Raw genomic sequence first — 10,137 nt, 5'->3', positions numbered from 1 at the left:
TGTAGTAGGGGTAGGCCATTCTAGGACAGCCCTGACCTTGGATTTGCTCATTTATATGCCATGGTTTGTAATATTATAACCCAAAAACTCCACTTCATTGGAATGAAACACGCATTTTTCGGCTTTCGCATATAGATGGTTTTCTCGAAGCCTCTGGAGAACAATAGAGACATGATTGACATGTTCTGCCATTGAAGTTGAGTAAATAAGAATGTCATTGAGGAATACCACAATGAATTGATCTTGTATATCATGAAAAACATCGTTCATGAAAGCTTGCAAGGTGGCGGGCGCATTACAGAGTCCGAATGGCATCACTAAGTACTCAAATAGGCCGAAACGAATCTTGAAGGCAGTTTTCCACTCGACTCCGTGTTTAATGCAAACTAGATTGTAAGCCCCTCTGTGATCTAGTTTGGTGAATATACTAGAATTGCCCAACCGATCGATGAGAGTTGATATCAAAGGCAATGGGTATTGATTATTATTTTTTTTTTTCTATTTTTTGAAACCAAAGATCAGGGGAAAGTGCGAACGCAGTCCCCCACTACCAGAAATTATGCAGTCGAGTATCCTGCATTTGGGGACATCGCAGGGGTCAGCACATCCGGTTGTGCAATGGATGAGCCTCACCCTGGGAGAACCACCTTAGTGATTATGGTGTCTCCCCTGTCACTTCGTTGAGTGCTTTGTAATCAATACAGGGCCGCAGATCCCCTTCTTTTTTAGGGACGAAAAACAATAGTGATGCGGCCGGGGATTTGGAAGGCCGAATGAAACCTGTAGAAAGGGCTTTGTCCAAATATTTTTTCAGAACTTGATCCTCCTTAAGGGACAGTGAATAAACACAACCCGATGGAATTTTTGTTCCAGGTATCAAGTCTATCGGGCAGTCATATATACGATGTGGTGGCAGGGTTTCAGCCATACCCTTATCGAATACATTGTGAAAACATATATATTCAGGAGGTACCGGATTAGTCGATGTCACTGTAACTGTCCCAATACAGGAAGACAGCCCTGACAGGAGTCGACTTGGTTTCTCGTCCACGATTCCCAAGGAAGACAAGCAAGAACTGTTGCAAAATGTAGAAGGGAATTGAACCAGACCCATAGCCCAGTTGAACAAAGGATTGTGCAGCCTGAACTAAGGAATGCCCAAGATCACTCTATAGGCGGGGGCTTGAATAACATCGAAAACGATGTCCTCAGTAGGTCCTTCGGTCGTGGTCATGGTAATAGGGATAGTTTGTTGCGTCACAAGTCCTGAAACTAAGGCTGACCCATCAACAGCAATTAGATTCTCGCGGTGTGGTTTCTCCACCAAAACTCTCCCCTTTTTAGTGGCAAAACGATGATCTATGTAATTCCCGGTGGCCCCGGAATCAATCACCACAGTAACCGGAAATGAGGTCTTCAACTCCCCAGAAAATGTAACCGGTAAGTGGAATAATGTGGTTTGTATTTGACATGAGGAGTCCAAAGCTATATTACCTGAGGTAAGGACTCTTTTTACTGTTGGGATTTGGCATTTCCCGCCTTCTTCTTTGGCTTTTTTGGGCATTCAGGTAATAAATGCTCTGAGGAACCACAATACATGCACAAATTGTGGCTATGGCGATATTCACGTTGTGCAGGAGTTAACGGCCCCCGGACCGCCCCTATCTGCATTGGCTCTGGGGTGGGGACTCCAGCCGTCGGAAGGTCAGGAACAGACAGCGGTATATTGGGTCGCTTCTCTCCCTTACGTTCTGCTCGTCGAGCTTCAATTTGGAGAACCATATCCAAAAGCTCGCTGAAAACTGTGGGAACTACAGGAACCGTTGAAAGAGTGTCTTTTAACTCCTCAGAAAGGCCTTGATAAAAGACAGCTGATGTTTTCTCTTCCGGCCAGTCGGTTTCAGCCGCTAACTGATTGAACCGTGCCAAATAAGAGAGCAAAGGAGTGGATCCCTGACGTAGCTTGAGCAGCTCCAGGTCGGAGGCCTGTGATGTATACCTTGTATCAAAGACCCGGCTCATGGTGGCCAAGAGTGCATCACAGTTGTACACCACATGGCTGTTTGATTCCAAAAGGGGATTTGCCCAAGCTGCGGCTGTGCCCCCTAAATGAGATAAGATAAATGCTGCCTTAGTGGTAGATGTCGGAAAAGAAGTAGGGCGACACAGAAAATGCAATTTGCATTGATTGACAAAAGTTCTGTAGTTTTTTGGATCCCCCAAAAACCGTTCCGGCGAAGCCAGAGGGAATTGAGCGGAGAGTACGATGGATGGAGTTTCCTGGGCGGGCATAGGAAAACCCGTACTAGGAGCAGACTCCCCCGCCGCTTCCCCCTGCAGGGGTGAAGTAGCAATCACAGACTGTATTTCGTTAATCTGCTGCTGGAACTCATTTTTCATGGAAGACATTTCCATCCTTAATTCTGAAATATGACGAAGGATCTCTGCCATGGTTTCGGAGGGTTCCATCATTTAGGCTTCTAATTCTGTTACTCACCACTAGTAGAACAGGTCGGGGCTTTGCTCAACCTTAGGACACTAGGGTAGAGGGAGCAGCTCTGGTAAGCCTTCAGTCTAAGCTGGAATGTTCAGGATACTGAACTTTCCAGAACCGGACCTCCTCAACCTGAGGAGCTCTTTAATGCAACACACCCCTTTGTTGTTAAAATGAATACAAGCAAAGGAATTGGTTACCCAAAAGAGCGGGGATACCCATACCCCTACCCCAAGCTGTGGGAAAAAGGAAACACTGTTACAAGGTGATGACTGGGTAACACAATAAGTACAGTGTTAGCAAGAGAGAACAGTACCTGAAGGAGGCTTGTTAAAGCTGTAAAGGTATCAAGAGGAGTAGTCGAGATGCAACTACTAAAATGGGAAAGGAAGATTGATTAACCCTAATTATACCTGTACAGAATCCCAAAATGTACAGAATAGTTGGAAATCTTCCCCTAATAGGAAAGAGTTTGAATGTAGAAAAATCAACGTCAGGATAAAACAAAAAACAGGTAATTAGTAAGGGATACTACCCCGAACGTCACGAGGGACGCAACTAGATCCAGGAAGGTGCACTGGGTCAGGATAGCGTTCAAGTGCACAGTAATCACTTATGGTGTTGATGTTCAAGTATTCCAGTTAAGTTGGTCCAAAAGAAAGCAAGGCAGAAACAGCAACTGAAGTCTCAACCATTCATAAGGAAAAATGCCCAAGTCTGATTGAGTTCATTTGTATACAACAGTCTGTACATAAAGGGATAGACAAAAGAAGAACAGTCTTACTTTATATGGATGAATGGAAACAGTTCTTCCCAGGCAGCTATGAAACAGGAAATAGGAAGAACAGGGGCTCCTGGGTGGCTGTGAGTTCACTGCGACGCCTGTGCAAAGCTGGAAGGAGATGCAGTGCTCAGGAAAATACACTGCCAAGTCAGCGGAAGGCGGATGTAGAATGGAGCGGAGGCGAAGGGGTTCGGCAGGAGGAACGCGACCGCTGTCGAAGAAACCTAGTCGACAAATCCAAGGAGTGGGCAAAGAAGAGTCGTTGAAGGAATTCCAAGGTCAAATATCTGATCAGCACAAAGTAAGTTAAGTCCAGCAAAGTAACGCTAATTAGAAGCAGTGTTCGAGTCCACGCGAGCTTCTTTTGAACACCTCTTCGGTGTATGGCGGCAGAGCCTATCCCGCCGTAAACGCAACAATGAAGTCATGTGACTTCCACGGAGTCGGACTCGTGAGGCTGAGGGTCCATGTCTCCATGGCAACCTCCAGCGTTGCCATACAGCAGAAGCACAGAGGCAAGGGAATTTCAAAACATTAATATTGCCCTCCTCAATTCCTCAATATTAAATTGAAGAATCTCATCCCTGATACTGGTTACTGCGCCAAGATTCAAAGACAGATTCCCAATCTCTTCAGACTTACCATACAAATTTACAAAATGTGTTCGCCAGACTCCTGCCGTAATACAACACTGCAGACTTGTTTCCACATTCACCTCTTTTCCAGCAAGCAATTTCCAATAGGAGATGTAATCCCCTTCTACATAGGCCTTTGTGAGTGTCTCCCATATTTGGTTATCATACTCTTTCTTTTTCATTGCTACTATAGACTTAAAATTGTTGTTATGCACTCTAAGTTGTAGCTTATTCACTACTCCAGGGGCCTTTACTGATACCCTTATCTGGTTTTTTGCATCTCTGCAAGTTTGATCTTACCAACCAGATTTGGCTATTGCACGTTTTTTTACTCTAGAGTCTGAATAGGTCATGAGCGGTACAAAGTTCTGCAGCATCTTATTAAGCTCAGTCAGTATCTCCCCTTCAGAGGCACTGTCTGTGCTGACAATTACAAGATTTTCCAGAATGGCTTTGTATATTGAGTGCTTTAGATATTGCTCAATCACTCTAATCCACTTCATTGTTTTTTGTGCATGGCCGGTAAGAGCTATAGCTTCTGCCCTCCTCTGGCCATCGCATAGTGAGTTAATTGTCCTTTCAAATTGGATTGATGCGCTTAAGGGTTTATGATCGCTTTGAACTCTGTCAAGTATTCTAAAATTACCAATCCACACTCAATCCTTAGTCGAGATCAGAATGCAGTCTATAGTAGAAACCCCATTGTGTCCGACAAAGGTCGGTTTTGCTGGTTGATCTTATGAAAACCGAACGTTGCAGGCCATGAGCTTAATATTATTCAAACAGCAGGCCGTATCCATAGTGCGTTGATGCGCCCGCCTTGGCCGGTCTCCTATCAGAACCGGAATATCCCAAGCACTGTCCTGGTCTTCCCAGAGCCCCTTCAACTCTCTTATATGTTCTAACTGTATATTCAGGTCACCTACTATGATTATGGTAGTTTTTGAATGGTGCAACCCCTTCCAGGAATTAATCAGTTCGTAAATCTTTGCTACCACCTCTAGTCCTGTGGATTCAGATGGTCTATTATAAAAATTCAATAACAGGATCCAGCCATCATCCCCAGTAGAGATGGCCAAATGCTGGAGTTCTCCAATATCAATTGTTCGTACCATCACTTTAGTGTAGAGTCTAACCAAATAAGAATCCCTCACATGGTTAACCTTTTAGGCCCTTTTTAGCCGGAACACAGAAGGATCGATACCCCTGCAGGTCTACATTGTCCATAGCCCATGTTTCTTGTAGGCGGATCAACTGGAACTTCCTCAAAAATTCAGTCCAGCCTGTGTCCTCCAAGTTCTTTGCTATTCCAGCGACATTCTATGAAAGGGATTAACATCCCATCTCTGACGGGGGTACACAATCCCGGCTCCAGTCAGTCCACCTCCTCCAAACCTCTGTCGACTGACTCCCTCATTGGGTTCCCCCTCCTCTGTGATATACATAGGGCTGAAGGACCGCTGAGTTCTGATGGAGCGAGATATCTACAATCAACTTTTCCTTGGTTGTTATATATAGGAGCACTGGGGGGTAATGAGAATCGAGGACCCTGCTGGGGAAAATGCTTCGAATGTCACAGGTTTCCCCCTTTCTCACCTGTTTTTGCTGCTTGATGGACTCTTTAGGAGGAGTTTTCTTCCGTACGGTACGGGTCTTGTACAAGCCCGCTCGGCCGTCTTCGGCTTCCAGTGTTCGTTCAGCTTCGATGTCCGGGATCAATAGGAAACTCCAGGAAGTACAGGATAAGGAGAAGGTGCACTCGGAGGAGGGTGCACGGAATACGGGAAGAAGGCTGAATAAGAAGGAGAAAGGATAGTAGGGGAAATCGAAGGATCCGGGAACCAGGAAACAACAGAGTTCCGCGAAGGCAAACTATGTAGCACACGTCTAGCCACAGCTAACAGTAGCGTTGAGACGCGCGGGGCCGCGGTGGTGTGGCTAATTTATAGAACATGCTGCATCGGATGTGAAGGCTGGTAAGCAGCGTTCTGTGCTTACGGCCATGTTGGAAGTACAACAGAGTGTAAGACCTGACGTGTCAAGGACCAGGAGGCCCAGAAGGGGTGTGTCCGATGGTTCATGACAGCATGCCTCCTCCGAAAACCAGTCCCGCTGGGTTTGCCCGGGTGTATGAGATGGAACCTTCTGAGTAACCTGGGGGAATTTAAGTTTGAGATAGGTTCCCACGTGCGTTCACTGGGAGGGTATCTTTTCCATTCCACCAAGTACTGGAGCTGACCACGTTTATATCTGGAGTCACATATTCTGGAGACTTCATATTCCAGTTGGTCATTGACAAGTACTGGATTCGACCTGAGGCTAGTCCGAGAGGTCTGAATGTATGGTTTCAGTAGAGATGTATCAAAAACTGGGTGAATTTTCTTCCAAGAGTCTGGTAATTTGAGCCGAAAGGCCACTGGGTTAACGATTTCTTTTATGGGAAAAATGCCCATTATACCGGGGGGCCAGTTTATTTGGCCGTAGATGTCGGGGTAGGAGTTTCGAGGATAGCCATACTTTATCTCCTAGTGCGTAGGAGGGTCCTGGTCTTCTCTTGGAATCTGCATAATGCTTGGTATGAGTCTGTGCCCTTTCTAATTGTTCTTTTGCTTCTCTTTGAATATTGATGAGTGTTTCAATCCAGGAATCGACTGTAGGAACAGGTGTAGGGTGTGGAAGGGTGGAAGGTAGCACTGAGGGATGAAATCCTTGACTGCAGAAAAAAGGGCTAGTCTTGACAGCCGAATGATCTGAATTGTTATAGGAGAATTCCGCCAGAGGTATCAGAAGTGACCAATAATCCTGGAGTTTGGTAGTGAAACAATGAAAATATTGTTCCAGGGTTTGATTCACACGTTTGGTAGCCCCATTAGTCTGTGGATTATACCCTGAAGAGAGGGCACGTTGTATTCCTAGTATTCGGCAAAGGTGTTTCCAAAATTGAGATATGTATTGCGGTCCTCTGTCTGATATGATCTTGGAAGGGAGTCCATGGAGTCTAAATATGTGTTCCAGGAAAATTCCAGCAAGTTCTGAGGAAGAAGGTAGCTTGTATAATGGTATGAAATGAGCCATATGAGTGAATAAATCTATGGTGACCATTATGGTTGTATACCCCCTAGAAGGTGGTAGTTCTACAATGCAGTCCGTAGCAATAATTTCCCAGGGCCTTGTTGGTAGTGCGGGCTACAGTAGGAGGCCCGCCGGTCTCTTGTTATCATGTTTGTTTTGACTACAAACTGCACAGGCTTGAATGTATTTACAGATACAGAGAATGCCGCGTTAAAACAATTAGTCTTATCCCGCGACTCTGCCACGAAGGAAAGTGTACTATTGGGCGGCATTGTAGACAAATACGATGGAACAGCAAAAAACCTTCGTGGATTCCTTGATTCCTGTTTGGTCCACTTTACTTTTAAGCCCTATTATTTCTTTACCCCCAGGGCTAAGGTGGCCTTTATTATTTTGCACCTTTCCGGGAATGCATTAACCTGGGCCACACCATTAGTTAATGCCGGAGATGCCCTCCTGGATGATTATGACGGATTAATTCAAGCCCTTAAGACCATGTTTGACCGCCCAGAACAGGTCTATACTGCTCAGGAACGTTTACTCGATTTCCAGCGGGGCTCCCAGGACATGCTCACGTATGTAACACGATTCAAACAATTGGCTGAAGAAGCAGACTGGTCCTCTGAAGCCTGCTTCACTCTATTTCGAAGAGGACTAAATGAAGACATCAAGGATGAACTAGCCAGAGTAGCACGCCCAAGTTCATACCAAGCCCTTATGGATCTTGCTCTACAGATTGACTTCTGTATCCAGGAAAGGAAGGCAGAGAAAAAGAAGACCAAGTTACCCTTCCAGAAGAACCCCATAGAGACCTCCTCAAAACCTGAATGTGCTTCTGTTCCTAGTAACGAACCCGAACCTATGCAACTAGGGGCCTTCCGTGGACCCATATCCCCACAAGAAAGGTTGCGAAGGATCCATACCAGCTTATGCATGTATTGTGCCTCGGACAAACATTTAGTGAGAGAGTGTCCTATAGCCCCTCCACGGCATTCGGGAAACGCCGGCTCCCGATCCTAGATGGAGCACAGTGTCGGGAGAGAGATGATTGCTCCACATCTATTCCATCCTTGAACTCTCCTGGACAAAACAATCTGGTCATTTTACAGGCCTTTCTATCGCCATCCAAGAAGGAAACCTACCCCATTCTGGCGTTGGTAGACTGTGGGGCTATGGGAATATTCATAGATCAACAATGGGTCTTTAAACACCATATTCCTTTTGAATCCCAGAATATTATGCAACCTGTAGAAGCAATTGATGGGAGACCTCTTTCTTCAGAACCAATAACCCTTCAGACCAAGGAAGTTGAGCTCGCAATAAACCACCATCGAGAGAAGATAAAATTTGACATCATAAAGTCCGCCCATTACCCAATGGTTTTGGGAATGCCCTGGCTACAAAGACACAATCCATACATCAATTGGGCAGCAGGTTCCTTGTTCCTGGGTTCCGAGCATTGCATGTCTCGTTGCCTTCTCCTGGATCACGCTCCGACACCTTCGGAAGGACTTTCAGCAAACCATCAAGGCCCTCCGTGAATATCTGGATACTAACCCTGAAAATGGCACCATACGACCATCCAAATCCCCAGCCGTAGCCTCACTGTTTTTTGTTCCTAAAAAAGACACCAATGAGCTCAGACCTTGTCTTGATTATCGAGGCTTAAATCAGTGCACCCTTAAGGATCGCTATCCATTGCCCTTGATCTCAGATATCCTGGAAGCAGTAAGAGGAGCCGTAATATTCACCAAATTGGATCTCAGCGGTGCCTACTATCTGATCCGTATTAGAGAAGGTGACGAATGGAAGACAGCCTTTAGAACACCTTTGGTCATTTTGAATACTTGGTCATGCCCTTTGGACTTGCAAATGCCCTGGCGTTCTTCCAAGGCTTCATGGATCGGGTGTTTTCAGACATGCTGTTCCTCTTCGTCATCGTGTATCTGGACGATATCTTAATATTCTCTAAGGACCCTCTTAAGCATTAAGAACATGTTAAGGCAGTATTACAGCGACTACGTGAAAACAAGATCCTGGCAAAACCCGAGAAGTGCCTTTTCCATGTCGCTACTGTTCTCTATCTAGGATTCGTCTTTAGCTCAGAAGGTATTGGAATGGATCAATCCAAGGTTAAGGCCATACTATCTTGGCCAAGTCCGACCGCCGTGAAACAGATCCAGTCTTTCCTGAGCTTGGCTAACTTCTATAGGAAATTCATACCTTCCTTTTCTGAGCTAGTCCTGTTGAAGAAAGACACTCCCTTTCATTGGACATCCGCCCAAGAGGAGGCCTTCCAACGGTTAAAAACAGAGTTTACACAAGCTCCCATCCTGGCTCAACCTGACATCAACCGGCCATTCCTAGTGGAGACAGACGCCTCTAACTATGCCATTGGAGCAGTCCTAAAACAGGAATTCGACGACAAGCTGGAACATCCTATTGCTTATCTTTCACGGACATTAACTCCCAGTGAAACCCATTACTCTGTTTTAGAAAAGGAACTGCTAGCCATCCGTCAAGCCTTTGCAGATTGGCGTCATTTACTTCTAGGAGGAAAACATCATGTGCAGGTTTGCACGCACCATCGAAATCTTCAAGTATTACAGGCCCTGGAATGTAGGAATAGCTGTCAAGCCCGTTGGGCCTTCTTCTTCGCCCAATACCAGTTTCAGATTCATCATGTCCCTGGAACACAGAATATAATTGCTGATGCCCTATCTCAACGTCCTGACTATGAAACTCTTGAAGACCGGTCATTCCCTAAAATGTTTCCACACACGATATTCGTAGCTCAAGCAATCAGTCTACTGAATGAGGTTCGGATACAAACACAATTCTCTGAACTTTGGAAAGAATTTTCAGGAAAGAACTGATGGAATCTCAGAACCAAGGATGGATTTCTTTTCAAGGATAAAGGTTTAGTCATCCCCACACAGAAACTACAGCAAAGGATAATAAACCTTTGTCACGATACCATTCACTCCGGACATCGTGGCATCACAAACACCCTTCATGTAATACAAAGACAATTTTGGTGGCCGAGAATGAAGATTCTCAGATATTTATAATGTATTTACAGATATTTTTGTCAGTGCAGTGGGCCCAACTACATTAGCATCAGGCACCATTTGCTAGACAATCCTGGCTAC

The 10,137-nt window shown here is 45.3% G+C and overlaps 1 non-coding gene across 1 annotated transcript; it reads right to left on the bottom strand.

The window, feature by feature from the left end:
- Positions 1-519: 519 nt before the first annotated feature.
- Positions 520-684, bottom strand: LOC138498951 (U1 spliceosomal RNA). The gene has a single exon (XR_011279040.1). It is a non-coding gene; the product is annotated as a U1 spliceosomal RNA (small nuclear RNA).
- Positions 685-10,137: the final 9,453 nt, after the last annotated feature.

Source organism: Ambystoma mexicanum, chromosome 5q (assembly GCF_040938575.1).
Source record: "Ambystoma mexicanum isolate Mex_15411 chromosome 5q, UKY_AmexF1_1, whole genome shotgun sequence".
NCBI classification, from domain to species: Eukaryota; Metazoa; Chordata; class Amphibia; order Caudata; family Ambystomatidae; genus Ambystoma; species Ambystoma mexicanum.
Note: the sequence above shows the minus strand (reverse complement) of the source record. Positions and strands in the feature narration are given on the sequence as shown.